Source organism: Dendrobates tinctorius, unplaced genomic scaffold, assembly GCF_039654945.1.
Source record: "Dendrobates tinctorius isolate UK_male_01 unplaced genomic scaffold, ASM3965494v1 ptg000273l, whole genome shotgun sequence".
Taxonomy (NCBI): domain Eukaryota; kingdom Metazoa; phylum Chordata; class Amphibia; order Anura; family Dendrobatidae; genus Dendrobates; species Dendrobates tinctorius.
This window is the reverse complement of record NW_027361940.1, coordinates 2,665,575-2,686,419: the sequence shown is the minus strand read 5'-3', so window position 1 is coordinate 2,686,419 and position 20,845 is coordinate 2,665,575. Positions and strand designations below refer to the sequence as shown.

At 47.7% G+C, this 20,845-nt stretch overlaps 1 protein-coding gene across 1 annotated transcript in view; it reads right to left on the bottom strand.

Moving 5' to 3' along the window:
* LOC141072462 (olfactory receptor 52K1-like) overlaps nucleotides 1-19,179 on the bottom strand; it is a 57,144-nt gene extending 37,965 nt beyond the window's left edge. The window contains exon 1 of the mRNA XM_073559739.1: nucleotides 18,567-19,179. The gene's annotated coding sequence lies outside the window, so the exon portion shown is untranslated. The remainder of the gene's footprint in view (nucleotides 1-18,566) is intronic.
* Nucleotides 19,180-20,845: the final 1,666 nt, after the last annotated feature.

Sequence of the window (20,845 nt, the reverse complement as noted above, 5' to 3'; positions counted from 1 at the left end):
TTACAGAATTATGGGACACCACGTAGTCCTCCATACAGAAATATGGACACTGCATAGTCCTCCATACAGAATTATGGGACACCACGTAGTCCTCTATACAGAAATATGGACACCACATAGTCCTCCATACAGAATTATGGGACACCACGTAGTCCTCCATACAGAAATATGGACACCGCATAGTCCTCCATACAGAATTATGGGACACCACGTAGTCCTCCATACAGAATTATGGGACACCACGTAGTCCTCCATACAGAATTATGGGACACCACGTAGTCCTCCATACAGAAATATGGACACCGCATAGTCCTCCATACAGAATTATGGGACACCACGTAGTCCTCCTTACAGAATTATGGGACACCACGTAGTCCTCCATACAGAAATATGGACACTGCATAGTCCTCCATACAGAATTATGGGACACCACGTAGTCCTCTATACAGAAATATGGACACCACATAGTCCTCCATACAGAATTATGGGACACCACGTAGTCCTCCATACAGAAATATGGACACCGCATAGTCCTCCATACAGAATTATGGGACACCACGTAGTCCTCCATACAGAATTATGGGACACCACGTAGTCCTCCATACAGAATTATGGGACACCACGTAGTCCTCCATACAGAAATATGGACACCGCATAGTCCTCCATACAGAATTATGGGACACCACGTAGTCCTCCATACAGAATTATGGGCACTGCATAGTCCTCCATACAGATTTATGGGCACCACATAGTCCTCCATACAGTATTATAGGCACCACATAGTCCTCCATATAGTATTATGGGCACCATGTAGTCCACCATACAGAATTATGGGCACCATATATCCCTCCATACAGTATTATGGGCACCACACAGTCCTCCATACAGAATTATGGGCACCACATAGTCCTCCATACAATATTATAGGCACCACATAGTCATCCATGCAGTATTATGGGCACCACATAGTCCTCCATACAGTATAATGGGCCCCATATCTTACCCCATACACTATCATGGGCCCCAAATATTACTTCATACAGTATAATGGGCCCTATATAATACTCCATACATAAAAAAATAATCAAATACTCACTTCTCCCTGTACCCCAATGCTCTGGTCTCCTCAGCGTATTCTGACCCTTTGTTGCTCAGCCACAGAGGGGAAATGATGGGAGAGGGAGCATCTGCGGATGGCTCCCTCACTCATCATTGTTTTTCATTATTTTCAACTGTGTCGGTGCTGGCACTGGGGCCCCACGACTTACGAGCCCCATAGCATGCCATGTCCCCGACGGGAGGAGGTCATGTCAGCCTTGATACGTGTCATAACTGAGCACCACCAAATATTAACCAGTGGGTGAAATGCTTTTAGGACACACACCCTTAAATCAAAGGGATTTATAAAAAGAAAATAATCAGCACACCGATTAACCCCTTTCCTACATTGGATGTAATATTCCGTCCATGTGACCTGGGCCCTAATTCCCAGGGACGGAATATGACATCATAGCGATCAGCGGCGCCCACGTGGTGAGCGCCGCTGATCGCGGCCGGGTGTCAGCTGATTATCACAGCTGACACTAGGCACAATGTGTCATGGGTGGTCACGGACCGCCACCGACACGTTAACCCCTTGCACACCCCGATCAAACGCGATCGCGGTGTACCGGGGGTTAAAGGGAAGCATCGGCAGGGAGGGGGCTCCCTCCGTGCTTCCCTGAGCCCCCCACGGCAGCGCAATGTGCAGCGCTGCTGCGGGGGGCTCCTTCCCTACAGGCCCCCGGATCCAAGATGGCAACGGGGACCTTCGGGGGCCTGTAGGGAGCTGACTTCCTCACTGCCTGCAAAGCGCAGGCATGAGGAAGTCTGCGTCTATGCCTGTGACAGATCGCTGATCTGTCACAGTGATCTGTGAAGTGACAGATCAGCGATCTGTCACATGACAGTGATGTCCCCCCTGGGACAATGTAATAAAGTTAAAAAAAAAAAAGTGTAAAAATAATTTTAAAAAAATTGCCAAATAAATTAAAAAAAAAAAAATATTCCCTAATAAATTCATTTTTTGGAAATAAAAAAAAAAAAACAATAAAAGTACACATATTAGGTATCGCCGCGTCTGTAATGACCCGCTCTATAAAAGTGTCTCATTAGTTAACCCCTTTAGCGAACCCCTTAAAAAATCAAAATAAAAAACGAAGCAAAAAATAATGATTTATTATCATACCACCGAACAAAAAGTGTAATAACGCGCAATCAAAAAGACGCATATAAATATCCATGGTACTGCTGAAAACATCATCTTGTCCCGCAAAAAACGAGCCACCACACAGCGTCATCCGCAAAAAAATAAAAAAGTTATAGCTCGCAGAATAAAGCGATGCAAAAATAATTATTTTTTATATAAAATAGTTTTCATTGCATAAAAGTGCTAAAACATAAAAAAACAACATAAATGAGGTATCGCTGTAACCGTACTGACCCGAAGAATAAAACCGCTTTATCAATTTTACCACACGCGGAATGGTGTAAACGCTCCCCCCAAAAGAAATTCATGAAACGCTGGTTTATGCTCATTCTGCGTCCCAAAAATCAGAATAAAAAGCGATCAAAAGATGTCACGTGCCCGAACATGATACCAATAAAAACATCAACTCGTCCCGCAAAAAATAAGACCTCACTTGACTCAGTGGGTCAAAATACGGAAAAATTATAGCTCCCAATATGTGGTGATGCAAAAACTATTTTTACAATAAAAAGCGTCTTTTAGCATATGACAGCTGCCAAACATAAAAACCGCCGTATATAGTAAATCAAACCCCCCGTTATCACCCCCTTAGTTAGGGAAAAATAATAAAATTAAAAACTGTATTTATTTCCATTTTCCCATTAGGGTTAGGGCTAGGGTTAGGGCTAGGGCTAGAGTTAGGGCTAGGGTTAGGGTTAGGGCTAGGGTTAGGGTTAGGGTTAGGGCTAGGGTTAGGGCTAGGGTTAGGGCTGAGATTAGGGTTAGGGGTGTGTTGGGGTTAGGGTTGGAGTTATAATTGGGGGGTTTCCACTGTTTGGGCACATCAGGTGCTCTCCAAATGCAACATGGCGTCTGATCTCAATTCCAGCCAATTCTGCGTTGAAAAAGTCAAATGGTGCTCCTTCCCTTCCAAGCTCTGCCATGCGCCCAAACAGTGTTTTACCCCCACATATAGGGTATCAGCCTACTCAGGACACATTGCAAAACAACTTTTGGGGTCCAATTTCTCCTGTTACCCTTAGGAAAATAATAAATTGGGGGCAAAAATATCATTCTTGTGAAAAATACGACTTTTTGATTTTCACGGCTCTGCGTTATAAACTTCTGCGAAGCACTTGGGGGTTCAAAGTGCTCACCACACAACTAGATAAGTTCCTTAGGGGGTCTAGTTTCCAAAATGGGGTCACTTGTGGGGGGTTTCCTCTGTTTAGGTACATCAGGGGCTCTCCAAAAGCAACATGACACCCGCAGACCATTCCATCAAAGTCTGCATTCCAAAACGTCTCAACTTCCCTTCCAAGCCCCGACGTGTGCCCATACAGTAGTTTTCTCCCACATATGGGGTATCAGCGTACTCAGGACAAATTGGACAACAACTTTTGGGGTCCAATTTCTCTTGTTACCCTTGGGAAAATAAAAAAATTGGTGACTAAAAGATCATGTTTGTGGAAAAAATACAATGTTTTTATTTTCACGCCCGGGCATTATAAACTTCTGTGAAGCCCTGGGGGGTTCAAAGTGCTCACCACACATCTAGATAAGGTTCTTAGGGGGTCTAGTTTCCAAAATGGTGTCATTTTTGGGGGGTTTCCTCTGTTTTGGTACATCAGGGGCTTTCCAAACGTGACATGGTGTCCGATCTCAATTCCAGCCAAAAACGTCAAATGGTGCTGCTTCCCTTCCGAGCTCAGCCATGCGCCCAAATAGTGGTTTACCCCCACATGTGGGGTATCAGCGTACTCAGGACAAATTGCACAATAACTTTTAGGGTCCTGTTACCCTTGGGAAAATAAAAATTGAGGGTGAAAAGCAGGGCTGTGGAGTCGGTAAGCCAAACCTGCGACTCCGACTCTGACTTCTCAATTTCCCTTACACCGACTCCGACTCCAACTCCGACTCCGACTCCACGACTCCGACTCCGACTCCCACACATATTGCTTATATTTAAGTGAAAAATTTATTGTAGTACAATGTGAACCTCAGACATTTAATCATTTTTATGATCCAATAATCAAGATATTTAGATAGAACAGAATATATATTGGTGTACTACCCGGTTTTCATTCTTTTTGGTACAGATACGATAAGGATAGACAGATATGGATAAATGGATATATAGATAGAGCAGATTTCTAATCTGCTTTTGCTATTGAAAACATTATCTATGAGCTCAAAAACCTTTCAGGTGATGCGGTTTTTTAAAAAGATGATCAGCTTTTGCAGCTGAAAAACGTATCCTCAAAAAACACAGGAAAAACGCTGTGTGTGAATGTAGCCTTAGATCAGGAATAGAACAGCCATTTATAGGACATTTCATAACTTTCCCAAACTCCTATGAAAAAATATTCAGCACATCCTGCATTGAATTACTGTACCCAATTTATTATATATTTTAGGAGTCGGAGTCGGTCCATTTTATACCGACTCCAACTCCGACTCCGACTCCACCAAAATGAGCACCGACTCCGACTCCGACTCCACGACTCCGACTCCGACTCCACAGCCAAAAGATCATTTTTGTGGAAAAAATATGATTTTTTAATTGTACCGCTGTACGTTATAAACTTCTGTGAAGCCTTTATGGGTTCAAAGTTCTCACCACATATCTAGATAAGTTCCTTGGGGGGTCTAGTTTCCAAAATTGGGTCACTTGTGGGGGGTTTCCACTGTTTAGGTACATCAGGGGTTCTCCAAACGTGACATGGCGTCCGATCTGAATTCCAGCCAATTTTACATTGAAAAAGTCAAACGGCGCTCCTTCCCTTCTGAGCTCTGCCATGCACCGAAACAGTGGTTCCCCCCCACATGTCAGGTATCAGCGTACTCAGGACAAATTGCACAATAAGTCGGGCAGTCCAATTTCTCCTGTTACCCTTGGTAAAATAAAAAAAATGGACCTGAAATAATTTTTTTGTGAAAAAAAGTTAAATGTTCATTTTTTTTAAAATATTCAAAAAAATTCCTGTGACGCACCTAAAGGGTTAATAAACTTCTTGAATGTGGTGTTGAGCACCTTGAGGGGTGCAGTTTTTAGAATGGTGTCACTTTTGGGTATTTTCTATCATATAGACCCTTGAAAGTGACTTCAAATCTGATGTGGTCCGTAAAAATAAAATGGTGTTGCAAAAATGAGAAATCGCTGGTCATTTTTTAACCCTTATAACTTCCTAACAGAAAAAAATTTTGGTTCCAATATTGTACTGATGTAAAGTAAACATGTGGGAAATGTTATTTATTAAGTATTTTGTGTGCCGTATCTCTGTCATTTAAGGGCATGAAAATTCAAAGTTGGAAAATTGCAAAATTTTAAAAATTTTTGCCAAATTTCCATTTTGTTCACAAATAAACGCAAGTTATTTGAATGAAATTTTACCACTAACATGAAGGACAATATGTCACGAGAAAACAATGTCAGAATCACCGGGATCCATGGAAGCATTTCAGAGTTATGGCCTCATAAAGGGACAGTGGTCAGAATTGTTAAAATTGGCCCGGGAGTTAATGTGCAAACCACCCTTGGTAGTGAAGGGGTTAAATGATTAAATAAGAGAAAAGTGGAGGACTCTTTATTAGCTCATGTGGTAATTAGTGTTGAGCATTCCAATACCGCAAGTATCGGGTATCGGCCGACATTCGCTGTATCGGAATTCCGATACTTAGTTCCGATACTTTTTTCATATCGAATACCGGAATCGGAAGTTCCCATAATGCTTGGAGCCCGCTCGATTTGATTCAGCCAATGGGGATCCTCAGAAGTGTGGGCACATCCTGTTAGGCATGTAGGCATGTTAACTACTGGCATGGCTGTGATTGGCTGCTGAAATGATGTTATGATGCACTATAAAAACCTCTGCAGCTGCCATTTTGGGTTCACTCTGCTGTGAATTCAGTTAGGGACAGGCTGCTGTGGAAGACTGTGAGGGACAGTTAGAAATAGCGATCATCAAAAATATCTATTGCTCTACCCAGGCTACATAATCCACCACTGTAGCATTTTTGTAGCCCAGCAGCGCTGTTTTAATAGCTGTCTGCAAGGGCTGTGTGAGTGCAGACCCACGCTGTGTAGTGTGTCCTGCAGGCACGTCTGCTTGTAGGCCGCCCAGCGTGTGTCTCTGCCTCATACACATTTTTCTTTTATTGCTGCTTTTTTTTTCTCCTGTATAGTGTGCTTCCATACGTATCCATATACGTTGGTTGCAAACACTAAAGGAGTGGACAGCGGAGCCTTTCAGCAGCCTTTCAGTGCTAGTGCCCATTTCTCTGCACTGTTTTTGGCTGTCTGATAGGTCTCTCTTTGTGTGAGTGCAGCTCACGTTGCAGTGTGTTCTACAGCCACCGCTGGTTGTAGTCCGCTCAGCGTGCGTCACTGCCTCATACATAGTCCTTTTTTTGCAGCAAATTTGTCCAGATTTTTGCTCCTATATTAGTGTGCTTCCATCTGCATCCATTGTCATTGATTGGTTGCAAACACTATATAGGATTAGATAGAGGAGCCTTTTTGCTGGCTTGTGCCCTTCAGGGCCAGCCAGACTAGTATCACCCTATTTTTTGGAGCCTCATCAATTGCATTGTAGGTTAGCTTCCTGCATTGTAATCACTCCAAAAAGTTTGTCATACTATAGCTTTCAAACTTTGGTCACATCCTTTTCTTTTCCCCCCCCCCCCAAAAAAAAAGGAAATAAAGTTCACCAAACACTCCACTTTACAGTTGTCTAGGCCACATTAGATCATATTAAAGTGTAGTACACACACTCTTAGCCAAATTAGTGTTTCTTATACTGGTTAGCAGGTGTTCAGGAATAAGAACACTAAGCCCCCCCTTTTTTACTTTTCTGCCTATCTTTATCAGTCTACCAAGATGATGAAGGCAGGGAGTAAGGCACGTGGTCGTGGCCGTGGAGTTTCAGCAGGGAGAGGACGTGGGGATTCGGTGTCTGCTGCGGCCACCAGTGACCCGGCATCCCCCACTTTTACCAGGCAACAGTCCTTCATGCTTTGTAGGACCTTGCCGTACCCCACTGCTGCGTGACGAACAAATTGAAGCCGTTGTCGGATGGATGGCAGCTAACGCATCCACTTCTGCACACAGACACACTGAAGATGTAGGCCAACCTTCAGCAGCACCTACCACCTCTTCAGCTCGTGTTGGGGCCTCTTCCTCCAGCTCACACACAGCTGGTTCGGCTTCCTCATTGGAACGCCATGGAAGAACCTCTGCCACTGTTGTCCAGAGACCCAGTGAAATTCCACCCACTGAACCACGTTCTCAGTCATCAGCACACTCCCAGGCCACTCACCAGCAATCGGTAGCACAGGCATGGGAGAAAAAGCAGCCATACTCGGCAAACCATCCCCGAGCACTGGCTCTGAATGCCGGCATTGCCAAACTACTGGCCCTTGAGATGCTGTCATTCAGGCTGATGGAGACTGACACCTTCCGGAACTTGATGTCATTGGCAGTTCCACAATACAATGTGCTCAGCCGCTTTTATTTCAGCAGGCAAGCTGTCCCTGCCCTGCAAAAGCATGTGGAGGTAAAAATTAAAAATGCGCTACTAAACGCCGTCAGTAGCAAGGTCCACCTGACCACCGATGCGTGGACCAGTAGCCATGGACAGGGACGATACCTTTCCCTCACTGCCCATTGGGTCAATGTTGTGGAGCCGGGTACAGATCTGGAGAGTGGCTCTGTACGTATTCTGCCAACTCCAAGGATTGCAGGAATGCAGTCTGTACATACTGAGTCCTCCTCCTACTCTAGTTCCTTGGAATCAGCACTGCATGAGCCTGTTAGGCCAGATATGAGCACAGGTGTGGCCAAACGTCAACAGGCTGTCCTTAAATTAATTTCTTTGGGGATTCGGAGCCACACAGCACAGGAGCTCTGGAATGCCATCAAGCAGGAGAGCGATGTGTGGTTTGTGCCAGCGAATCTCCAGCCAGGTTTGGTAGTGAGTGACAATGGCCGAAATCTAGTGGCAGCTCTGGGCCTAGGCAACCTCACTCACATACCATGTCTGGCACACATGCTCAATTTGGTCGTGCAGAGCTTTCTTAGGGACTATCCGGATCTTGATGCACTGCTTCACAAGGTTCGCCTAGAGTGCGCTCACTTGCGGCGTTCCAGCATGGCTAGATCGCGCATTGCATCTCTGCAACGCCGATTCCGCCTGCCAGAACATCGCATCATATGTGACCTCCCCACCAGGTGGAATTCAACGTTACATATGTTGGAGCGGTTGTGTGAGCAGCAGGCAGCAGTAATGGAGTACCAGCTGCATCAGGCGCAAACAAGTCGCACTGTGCGCCGGACACACTTCACCACCACTGAGTGGGCCTCTATGAGGGACATCTGCCAAGTTTTGCGTGCCTTCGATGACTCCACGCGGATGGCCAGTGCAGATGATGCACTAATCAGCATGACTGTCCCCCTTATCTGTCTGCTTCAAAAAACCTTACAAGCACTACGTGAGGAGGTTTTTGAAGAGGTCGAGGATGAGGAGTCAGAAATGCCATCTGCTTCTGGCAAGTCTGCGCAACGTGCCTCCACACAAAGGCCCAGGCAGGGGACACCTAGTGAGGAGGATGACGAGGAGTCAATGGAGGAGGAGGAACACATCTCTCCAGAGGAGGGAGGTACACAAGGCTCTAGTAGTCAGTGTGTACAGCGAGGGTGGGGTGATGCTGAGTAGGCTGAGATGCTGCCTCAAGCTGGGGACAGCGTTTCCGGTCCAGTTGGCAGTCTGCAGCACATGGTTGATTTCATGCTGCAGTGCTTGTTAAATGACCGCCGCATCGCCAACATTCTCCACACGGCTGATTATTGGGTGTACACCCTCCTAGATCCTTGCTACCGGGACAACTTACAAAGCCTCATACCACAGTTGAACCGGGAGCGAAAAATGCAGGAGTACCAAGAAACACTTGTGCAGGCTATCATGTTCTCCATTCCCCCCGCAAGTGTTGCTGGTAGTGCTTTTCAAAGCAGCCATGTGGGTAGAGGCAGTGGAGGAAGCTCTGCACAAAGAGGTAGCAGAGGCAGTGCCGCAGGACAAGGCAAGGCCAGTATGGCCCAAATGTGGAAAAGTTTTGTGGGACCGCCACAAATGGCTACACCATCACAGACGGCTCCAGTCAGCAGGAGGCAACGTTTCCGTCAGATGGTGACAGACTACTTGTCTTGCCCTGTTAGTGTACTCCCAGACGGCTCTTCCCCGTTCAAGTATTGGGTCTCTAAGCTGGATACATGGCCAGAGCTTAGCCAGTATGCATTGGAGGTGCTGGCTTGCCCTGCTGCCAGTGTATTATCGGAACGTGTCTTTAGTGCTGCAGGTGGTGTGGTAACAGACCGTCGCATGCGACTATCCGCCGATAATGTTGACCGGCTTACTTTTCTGAAAATGAACAAGGCCTGGATCTTACCTGAATTTGCCAGTCCTCTTCCAGAATAAATAATTGGCTGGCAACAGGATCCAGGTCTCCTGTTGTGTTCATGTTTCTTTGACCTGAACTTTATTTCCTGGGCTACAGCAATGCCCGTTGTTGCTCAGAAGTGCTGTCCACACAGACAAAACACTCGCTCATGTGTAAGTGGGGTTCGGTAACGTCAGCTGATCCCCTGCTGTGTGTATGGCAAAGTGTCCTGCTCTCTCCACAGTCAAACAACCTCAGATTTACACCTGGCTCCAAGTAGGCCTCGGCCTACTACCTGATTTTCCCTGGGCTCCGACACCGCCAGTTGTTGCTCAGAAGTGCTGTCCGCACAGACAAAACACTCGCTCATGTGTAAGTGGGGTTCGGTAACGTCAGCTGATCCCCTGCTGTGTGTATGGCAAAGTGTCCTGCTCTCTCCACAGTCAAACAACCTCAGATTTACACCTGGCTCCAAGTAGGCCTCGGCCTACTACCTGATTTTCCCTGGGCTCCGACACCGCCAGTTGTTGCTCAGAAGTGCTGTCCGCACAGACAAAACACTCGCTCATGTGTAAGTGGGGTTCGGTAACGTCAGCTGATCCCCTGCTGTGTGTATGGCAAACTCTCCTGCTGCCTACAACTTCTGACTACCTCTGATTTAATATGTTCTCTGATTTGCCCTCTGTCTCCACTCTGTTTTGAGTATTTCCTCCGGCCTACAACACCGCCTGTTTCTGCTCTCAAGTGCCGTCTGCACCATCCACACTTGTTCCTGTGTTACCTGGGTCCTGTAACATCTGTTCATCTCCAGAGGTGAGTCCGGCAATGTCTCCTGCTTTGTCTACATTCCCACTACTTGTAGTGGAAAAGTGTACAGAGCAGGAGACATTGCCAGACTCACCTCTAGGGAGAAGCTGCTGTTACAGAACCTCAGTAACACAGGAACAAGTGTGGGTTGTGCAGATGGCATTTCAGAGCAGCAACTGGCGTGGTTGGAAGCCAGAGGAAATACTCGAAACAGAGTGAAGACAGAGGCCTAATTGGAGTACGTTGACAGTTAGTAGTAGTCTAGAAACAAACAATCGAAAAATGCCACCAAGTAGGCCTCGGCCTACTACCTGATTTTCCCTGGGCTCCGACACCGCCAGTTGGTGCTCAGAAGTGCTGTCCGCAAAGACAAAACACTCGCTCATGTGAAAGTGGGGGTCGGTAACGTCAGCTGATCCCCTGCTGTGTGGAGGGCAAAGTGCTGCTGCCTCCAAATTGTAACTACTTCAGATTTAAACATTCTCTGATTTGGCCTCTGTCTCCACTCTGTCTCTAGTATTTCCCCTGACCTCCAGCACCGCCAGTTCCTGCTCACAGTTGCCGTCCGCGCATTCCACACTTGTTCCTGTGTTCCTGGTGTTCTGTTACGTGAGCAGATCCCCCAATGTGTGTCCGCCACTGTCTCCTGCGCTGTCCACCTTCCCACTGCAAGCGGTGGGAAAGTGGACAGAGCAGGAGACAGTGGCAGACACACATCAGGGGATCTGCTGACATTACAGAACCCCAGTAACACAGGAACACGTGTGGATTGGGCAGACGGCTACTGTACGCATAAACTGGCGGTGTTGGTGGCCACGTGAAATCCTGGAAACAGAGTGGAGACAGATGCCTAATTGGAGCACGTTGACAGTCTGTTGTAGCCTACAAACAATCTAAAACTGCCACCAAGTAGGCCTCGGTCTGCACCATGATTGTCCCTGGGCTCCAACAACGCTAGCTGGTGCTCGGAAGTGCTGTCCACACAGAAAAACACACTTGTTCATGTGTAAGTGGGGTTCGGTAACGTCAGCTGATCCCCTGCTGTGTGTACGGCAAACTCTCCTGCTGCCTCCAAATTCAAACAACGTCTTATCTTAAACTGCCTCCAAGTAGGCCTCAGCCTACAAAATGACTATCACTGGGCTCCAACATCGTCAGTTGTTGTTCAGAAGTGCTGTCCACACAGAAAAAAACACTCGTTCATGAGAAAGTGGGGTTCGGTAACGTCAGCTGATCCCCTGCTGTGTGGAGGGCAAACTGCTGCTGCCTCCAAATTGTAACTACTTCAGATTTAAACATTCTCTGATTTGGCTTCTGTCTCCACTCTGTCTCTAGTATTTCCCCTGACCTCCAGCACCGCCAGTTCCTGCTCACAGTTGCCGTCCGCGCAAGTGGTGGGAATGTGGACAGAGCAGGAGACATTGGCAGACACACATCAGGGGATCTGCTGACATTACAGAACCCCAGTAACACAGGAACACGTGTGGATTGGGCAGACGGCTACTGTACGCATAAACTGGCGGTGTTGGTGGTCACGTGAAATCCTGGAAACAGAGTGGAGACAGATGCCTAATTGGAGCACGTTGACAGTCTGTTGTAGCCTACAAACAATCTAAAACTACCACCAAGTAGGCCTCGGCCTTCACCATGATTGTCCCTGGGTTCCAACAATGCCAGTTGGTGCTCGGCAGTGTCTTTGGCACGGGTACTCCCTGTTGCCCAGCCTGGTTCCAGCACGCCAGCTGTTTCTGGGTAGTGTCAAGGTCACTATGCCACCAATCTGTTGTCCTGTCATCTTGCGGCCAGGTTAGCCGACTCTACGGTGCCTGCAGTGTAGGTGACTCCTATGTGGGCTGCGGGAACTGGCACTGAAGGCTGGATCCGTAGTGCCAATGGGACATGGACCCCCTGTAGGACTGTGGGTTTCGGTAACTGCGACTGGCTTGCGGCCTGGCTACTTTGCTTTGGATGGGTACCTTCTGCTACCCACCCGGGTTCCAGCACTGTCAGCTGGTTCTCGCCAGAGCCTTTGGCCTAGGTGCCTCCATCTCGGTATCCGAAGGTCCAGCACCGTCAGCTGGTCCTTGGTAGTGCTTTCTAGCATAGGTACCTCCTGCCTAGTAACCGTGGTCCAGCAACGTCAGCTGTTCCTCGGTAGTGCCATTGGCTCTTGTAGCTTTTGCTACCCATCTGGGTTCCAGCACCGTCAGCTGGTTCTCAGCAGTGTCTTTGGCATGGGTACTCCCTGTTGCCCAGCCTGGTTCCAGCACGCCAGCTGTTTCCGGGTAGTGTCAAGGTCACTATGCCACCAATCTGTTGTCCTGTCGTCTTGCGGCCGGGTTAGCCGACTCTACGGTGCCTGCAGTTTAGGTGACTCCTATGTGGGCTGCGGGAACTGGCACTGAAGGCTGGATCCGTAGTGCCAATGGGACATGGACCCCCTGTAGGACTGTGGGTTTTGGTAACTGCGGCCGGCTGGCGGCCTGGCTACTTTGCTTTGGGTGGGTACCTTCTGCTACCCACCCGGGTTCCAGCACTGTCAGCTGGTTCTCGCCAGAGCCTTTGGCCTAGGTGCCTCCATCTCGGTATCCGAGGTCCAGCACCGTCAGCTGGTCCTTGGTAGTGCTTTTTAGCACAGGTACCTTCTGCTTAGTAACCGTGGTCCAGCACCGTCAGTTGGTCCTCGGTAGTGCCATTGGCTCTTGTTCCTTCTGCTACCCATCCGGGTGCCAGCACTGTCAGCTGGTTCTCGCCAGAGCCTTTGGCCTAGGTGCCTCCATCTCGGTATCCGAAGTCCAGCACTGTCAGCTGGTCCTTGGTAGTGCTTTTTAGCACAGGTACCTTCTGCTTAGTAAACGTGGTCCATCACCGTCAGTTGGTCCTCGGTAGTGCCATTGGCTCTTGTTCCTTCTGCTACCCATCTGGGTTCCAGCACTGTCTGCTGGTTCTCGCCAGAGCCTTTGGCCTAGGTGCCTCCATCTCAGTATCCGAAGTCCAGCACCGTCAGCTGGTCCTTGGTAGTGCTTTTTAGCACAGGTACCTTCTGCTTAGTAAACGTGGTCCATCACCGTCAGTTGGTCCTCGGTAGTGCCATTGGCTCTTGTTCCTTCTGCTACCCATCCGGGTTCCAGCACTGTCTGCTGGTTCTTGCCAGAGCCTTTGGCCTAGTGCCTCCATCTCAGTATCCGAGGTCCAGCAACGTCAGCTGGTCCTTGGTAGTGGTTTCTAGCACAGGTACCTCCTGCATAGTAACCGGGGTCCAGCACCGTCAGCTGTTCCTCAGTAGTGCCATTGGCTATTGTTCCTTCTGCTGCCATTACGGGTTCCAGTACTGTCAGCTGGTTCTCGCCAGTTTCTCAGCCTTCTTGTACCTTCTGCTACATTTCCAAGATCAAGCTTTTTGAAATTGTCTTTGGTAATCCTTATTGATCTCCATGATGACGACCCTGATGACGACGACCCTGAAGACCACACTAAAGAAGACCAGAAATATGACCCTAAATAATAAGACCAAGAGGACAAATAACATGAAGACAACCACCAAGATACAGAACAAAAGACAGAAGAACAAGAAGCAGAAGAAGCAAAAGCAGAAGAACAGAAAGAAGAAGAACATTAAGCATAAGACTAAAAATCAGCATAGAAGAAATCAATATTATAAGCAGAAGAAGACTAAGCAGTAAATGGGGGTGAGTCCGTTCCTCCTCGTGGTGCCCCTGGAAAATGCCTGCTACTGCAGGCCAAACTGAACGCGGAAAAATCCTGTTGTAAATCTTTTGTGACAGGCAGAACGTACGGTGTAATCTTATAACTTTTATAGATAAGTACTACAGGAATGCCTGTCACCATAAGAAAATGAAGAAAAAGAAGAATAGGAAGAAGATGAAGAAATAGCATATGAAAATTAATAATAGCTGAATAAGAAGAATATGAAGAATGGAAAAAAAAAACGGGAAGAAGGTGAAGAAGAAGAAGATGAATAAGGTGAAGAAAAAGTTGATGAAAAAAATGCTACTGCTGCGGATCATGAAGGAGAAAGTGTGGGAGAAGTACAAAAGAAGGTGAAGAGCATGGAAGTTGTGAAACATACATATCTGACAAAATATAAAAAAGGTTAACATAGTCAATATCTTTTTAACTCCGAACGTCTTGAAAAAAAAAATTGGAATTAATGCTATGCCATGTGATTTGAATAAACCACTATGCTTTTAATGTCTCCTCCACCTCCCACAATACATTCTACATGATTCTTATTTGTTTTCAATTATGTAGAATTAGCCAACAAGGAAATAAAGGGCTTTTTTAAATTCCAATACCGGAAGTTCCATTGACTTGAATGGGACTTCCGGTATCGGAATCGGCGATACCCGATATTTTTTTCGTATCAGGCGATACCATCCGATACGATATTTTTGGGTATCGAACGGTATCGCTCAACACTAGTGGTAATATTTCAATTCCATAGCAGAGAAATATTCTGTTATGGATCTGAAGAGATACCACATGAGCTAATAAAGAGTCCGCCACTTTCCACAATTCATCGGAGCGCTTCTTTTTTTCATATAGATACACACAATTAGAGCAGATACTTATATTTACCCCATGTATACAGGACAGGAGGAGTATACCCAATGCACACAGCTCCACACTATATACTGCGGTAAGGAATATAGAGTGGAGCTGTGTATATACTGTATAGTGTAGAGATGGGCCAGTGCATATAGTGTGGATTACATACGATATACACAGAAATATACTATATGAACAGCTCTACACTATATACACACACAACTCTACATTATAATTAAGACAGTATTATACTATATTATGATGCATACATCACATAGGAGACACAAATATATCATATAGGAGACACCACAACTGCTGAATCTATATATATCACATTGAGACTACTGTATATACATTATATAGGTGATACAGTGATTTTATACAGCAGTATCACCTATATATTGTATATACAGCAGTCTATACACATTATACAAGTCAAACTGCAAATGCTGTATATACATAAAAAAGCTTTCATCTTGGCACTCACCTGAGATGGGGGGAGGATGAGGTGGGTCCACTGTCCAGCCAGCGTCGGAGGTGCTAAGGACTTGGAGCGGATGCCAGCCGGGGATTGGGGAGGAGAGCGCTGTTCTCTGATGCTGGTACTGGCCAGCGTCAGAGAGTGAGGCTCAGGCGAGTGTCCCTTGCGTGCCGTGGCAGCTGCCTTTTCAAACTTCTGCACAGGACCTGGTACGTACGCTCTCCCGTTTGCCCGCACTGACCAGGGCCGCAGACGAGCGCAAGAACGAACGAGGGCTGCCCTCACATAGGGCCGCAGTGGCCCTGGTCAGCGCCTGCACCAAGAGAGTATGCGTACCAGGGCCTGTACAGATGATTTAAAGGGCCAGTTGCCCATTTTGTAGCTCGGAGCCGTCGGCAGCTGGATCCTCGTTATCTGACTGCAGGGCGGCTGCTGCCTTCTGTCTCCCTGCCATCCGAGGCCAAATACTCAACTGGCCTCATTATAGGTGTGCCCCTGTCTAGATGGAGGACTATGGGGGTGCATTATTTAATATGGAGGTCTGTGGGATGCATTATACTATACTGAACACTATGGGGCGTGTAATATACTGCATGGAGGTGAAGCGAGGCTCATCCCTCGCCGTGTCCATGGCACAGCAGCAGGCACACAGCCCTGGCAGCCATTACAACACACAGGCAGCTGTATTGCGGATGTCGGAGAGCGGGGCCACATACTGGACAGGTGCCCAGTCAGATACAGGGGGTGATACCTAATAGAACAGGCACATGCTGGGAGTTGTAGTGCTGATCAGCAGGAGAATCTCTGGGTACAGATCCCACAGACTGGGATAGAACAGCAGCAGCGCTCCATCACTGCTTATAGGCAGGAGTCCAGGACCAGGACTCCACATCTGCCCTGCAGACACAACACTGCGCTGTGCCCAGCTCACACCGATGTGTGACCGCGGGAATGGACGGGGCAGCGTCTCGGACACTGAGGGGGCTATCCGCATAGCCGGGGGCGCGCTTCATGTGATGGGGGCGCCCAGCACGGGAGGGGCGGTGCTGGCACGTACTGGAGACCCGGGCACAAGGCTCTTTTTTGGCTGCACAAACTTCACTGTAACCCAAGCATTAGCCAGAGACTACAGGACCTGTGATGATGTGAGGGGAGGTGTGATGGGAGCTGGAGTGTGCTGTGCTGCATGAGGAAGTTGTCTAGTGATAGGTGAGAGGTCGCACTGGGCAGAGTAGCCAGATTCAGCTATGCTGGGAGTTCTAGTTCTCCCTGTATACAGCCTCTGTTGCATGGCACGTTATCTGACTGCAGGGGGCGGTGCCGCGCTGCCGCCCCCTCTCTTCAGGGACTTGAGGCCGCCTGAGCTGACGGCTCAAATTGCCTCATTATAGATGCAGCCCTGTGTAGAGAACACATAAAGCATGTGGAGGAAAGGGCTCTGGTCAGTTGAGACCAAAGGAGAAATTTTGGGGCTAAATGCATGTAAGGCGGAAAACTAACACCGCACATCACCCTGAAAACACCATCCACACTATCACACATGGTGGTGGTAGCACCGTGCTGTCGGGAGGCTTTTCTTCAGCAGGGGCAGGGAAGATGGTCAGAAGTGATGAGACAAGCTAAATACAGTGCAAATCCTGGAGGAAAACCACTTAGGCGCTGCAGAAAACGTGAGACTGGGGCATAGATTCACCTTCCAGCAGGTCAACGACCCTAAGCATCCTGCCAAAACTACAATGGAGGGTTTAGATCCACGCATATTCCTATGAGTGAATGGTGCAGTCACCGTCCAGACTCAAATCGCAGAGAATCTGTGACAAGACATGAACATTACTGATCACAGACATCTCCATCCAATGTCACTGAGCGAGAGCGAAGGGGCAAAGGAGAAGGAGCAAAATGTCACCTCTAGATGTGCAAATCTGGAGAGACAGACCCCAAAAGACTGCAGAGAAAGGAGGGAGAGTCAGACCCCAAAAGACTGCAGGGAAAGGTGGAGAGACAGACTCCAAAAGAGTGCAGAGAAAGGTGGGAGAGACAGACCCCAAAAGACTGCAGGGAAAGCTGGAGAGACAGACCTCAAAAGACTGCAGAGAAAGGTGGGAGAGACAGAACCCAAAAGAGTGTAGAGAAAGGAGGGAGAGACAGACCTCAAAAGACTGCAGGGAAAGGTGGAAAGACAGACTCCAAAAGACTGCAGAGAAAGGTTGGAGAGACAGACCCCAAAAGACTGCAGGGAAAGCTGGAGAGACAGACCTCAAAAGACTGCAGAGAAAGGTGGAGAGACAGACCCCAAAAGACTGCAGAGAAAGGTGGAGAGACAGTCCCCAAAAGATACCAGAGAAAGGTGAAGAGACAGAACCCAAAAGAGTGTAGAGAAAGGAGGGAGAGACAGACCTCAAAAGACTGCAGGGAAAGGTGGAGAGACAGAACCCAAAAGAGTGCAGAGAAAGGTAGAGAGACAGACCCCAAAAGATACCATAGAAAGGTGGGAGAGACAGCCCCAAAAGACTGCAGGGAAAGGAGGTCCTATAAAGTACTGACTCAGGGACTGAATACTAATGCACCTCACAATTTTGAGATTTTTATTTGTAAAATAATTAGTAACCCTCAAAATATCATTTCCTTGTTACTTTGTGTTGTATCACAGATAATCCCAATAAAAACATTCAAGTTTGTGCGTGTAACATGAAAAAAAAGTGGAAAAGTTCACAGGGTGTGAAGACTTTTTCAAAGAACTGTCTATATTTACACAATGTAACAATGAAGGCAGTCAGGTCTGTACACTGCTGCGCTCAGATACAATGCAGCATTCAGACCTGGTGATACCGGACCTGCAGGACGCTGCAGGGTATAACAGGTCATGATCCCGGTCTGTCGGAGGACCGGCACCGGCCGTCTCACCCAATAATATACTCCAATATCCCAGCTCCATATAATGTTCCTATGAGTGTAATAAACCTCCGGTCACAGATCAGGCAGTAACCCCAGTAATATGACCACCCTCCATCGGTCACACGATCCTCTCATATTCATCTATGTACTCACCGCTGTGCTATGGAGGAAAGATGCAGGAGACCAGCAGAGGGTATATATATACATATACGGAGTCAGGGATCCCTGGAGAGATGCCTGTGAAAGAAGAAAATGTAACATGTGGACAAACAAGGATTCACCAGACACAGCAGCAAACGAGGAGTCACAGCCACCGAACACGCGGGGATCGCAGAACTCCTGGGGCCCGGAATCAGGGAGCAGAGATATGGCACCCAGCACCATCCACTGACCGCTCAGCGTAGAGAGAGAAAACACCTGGCACCGAATACTGGATCCCGGGGACCAAACTACCGGACATAGGGCCTCAAGTAACTGCAGATACAGGACACCAAACTACCGAACCCCAGGCACAAATCTATCAGACATCAAAACGGCTGGATCACAGACAACAAAGAACCTAACACTGGGCACCAATTTACCGGATCCCAGGCACTAAACTACTGGAAACCTGGCACAAAACTACCAAACACCAGGCACCAAACTACTAGACCACAGGTACAAAAGATTCAGACACCAGAAAACAAATTACTGGATCCAAGGCACCAAACTATTGTACACCATGCACCAAACTACCAAATCCCAAATTACCAGACCCCAAAGACGAAAAGTGCACGACCCCAGGCACCAAACTACTGAACACTAGACACCCACCTACTAGACCCCAGGCACCAAACTAATGAAACTCACTCACCAAACTACCAGAACCCCAGGCAATAAACTACCAAACTCCTAGGCACTTTACTACAGGATATCGGGCACCAATATACTGGACATCACACTAAACTACAGATCCCAGGCACCAAACTACCAGAAACCAAGCACCATCTACAGGACTCCAGGGACTAAACATCTCAGAAATCAAGCACCAAACTACAGGACCCCAGGCTCCAAACTACCAGAAACCAAGCCCCATCTACAGGACCTCAGGGACCAAACATCTCCGAAATCAAGCACCAAACTACAGGACCCCAGGCACCAAACTACCAGAAACCAAGCCCCATCTACAGGACCTCAGGGACCAAACATCTCCGAAATCAAGCACCAAACTACAGGACCCCAGGCACCAAACTACTAGAAACCAAGCCCCATCTACAGGACCCCAGGGACCAAACATCTCAGAAATCAAGCACCAAACTACAGGACCCCAGGCTCCAAACTACCAGAAACCAAGCCCCATCTACAGGACCTCAGGGACCAAACATCTCCAAAATCAAGAACCAAACTACAGGACCCCAGGCACCAAACTACTAGAAACCAAGCCCCATCTACAGGACCCCAGGGACCAAACATCTCTGAAATCAAGCACCAAACTACAGGACCTCAGGCACCAAACTACCAGAAACCAAGCCCCATCTACAGGATCTCAGGGACCAAACTATCAGAAATCAAGCACCAAACTACTGGACATCAGGCACCAAACTATCAGAAATCAAGCCCTATCAACAGGACCCCAGGGACCAAACTATCAGAAATCAAACACCAAACTACAGGACCCCAGGCACCAAACTACCAGAAATCAAGCCCCATCTACAGGACCTCAGGGACCAAACATCTCAGAAATCAAGCACCAAACTACAGGACCCCAGGCACCAAACTACCAGAAACCAAGCCCCATCTACAGGACCTCAGGGACCAAACTATCAGAAATCAAGCACCAAACTACTGGATATCAGGCACCAAACTACCAGAAATAAAGCCCCATCTACAGGACCCCAGGGACCAAACATCTCAGAAATCAAGCACCAAACTACAGGACCCCAGGCACCAAACTACCAGAAACCAAGCCCCATCTACAGGACCTCAGGGACCAAACTATCAGAAATCAAGCACCAAACTACTGGACATCAGGCACCAAACTACCAGAAATCAAGCCCCATCTACAGGACCTCAGGGACCAAACTATCAGAAATCAAGCCCCAAACTACAGGACCTCAGGCACCAAACTACCAGAAACCAAGCCCCACCTACAGGACCCCAGGGACCAAACTACCAGAAACCAAGCACCAAGCTACTAGACATCAGGCACCAAACTACCAGAAATCAAGCCCCATCTACAGGACCCCAGGGACCAAACATCTCAGAAATCAAGCACCAAACTACAAGAAACCAAGCCCCATCTACAGGACCTCAGGGACCAAACTATCAGAAATCAAGCACCAAAGTACTGGACATCAGGCACCAAACTACCAGAAATCAAGCCCCATCTACAGGACTCCAGGGACCAAACATCTCAGAAATCAAGCACCAAACTACAGGACCCCAGGCACCAA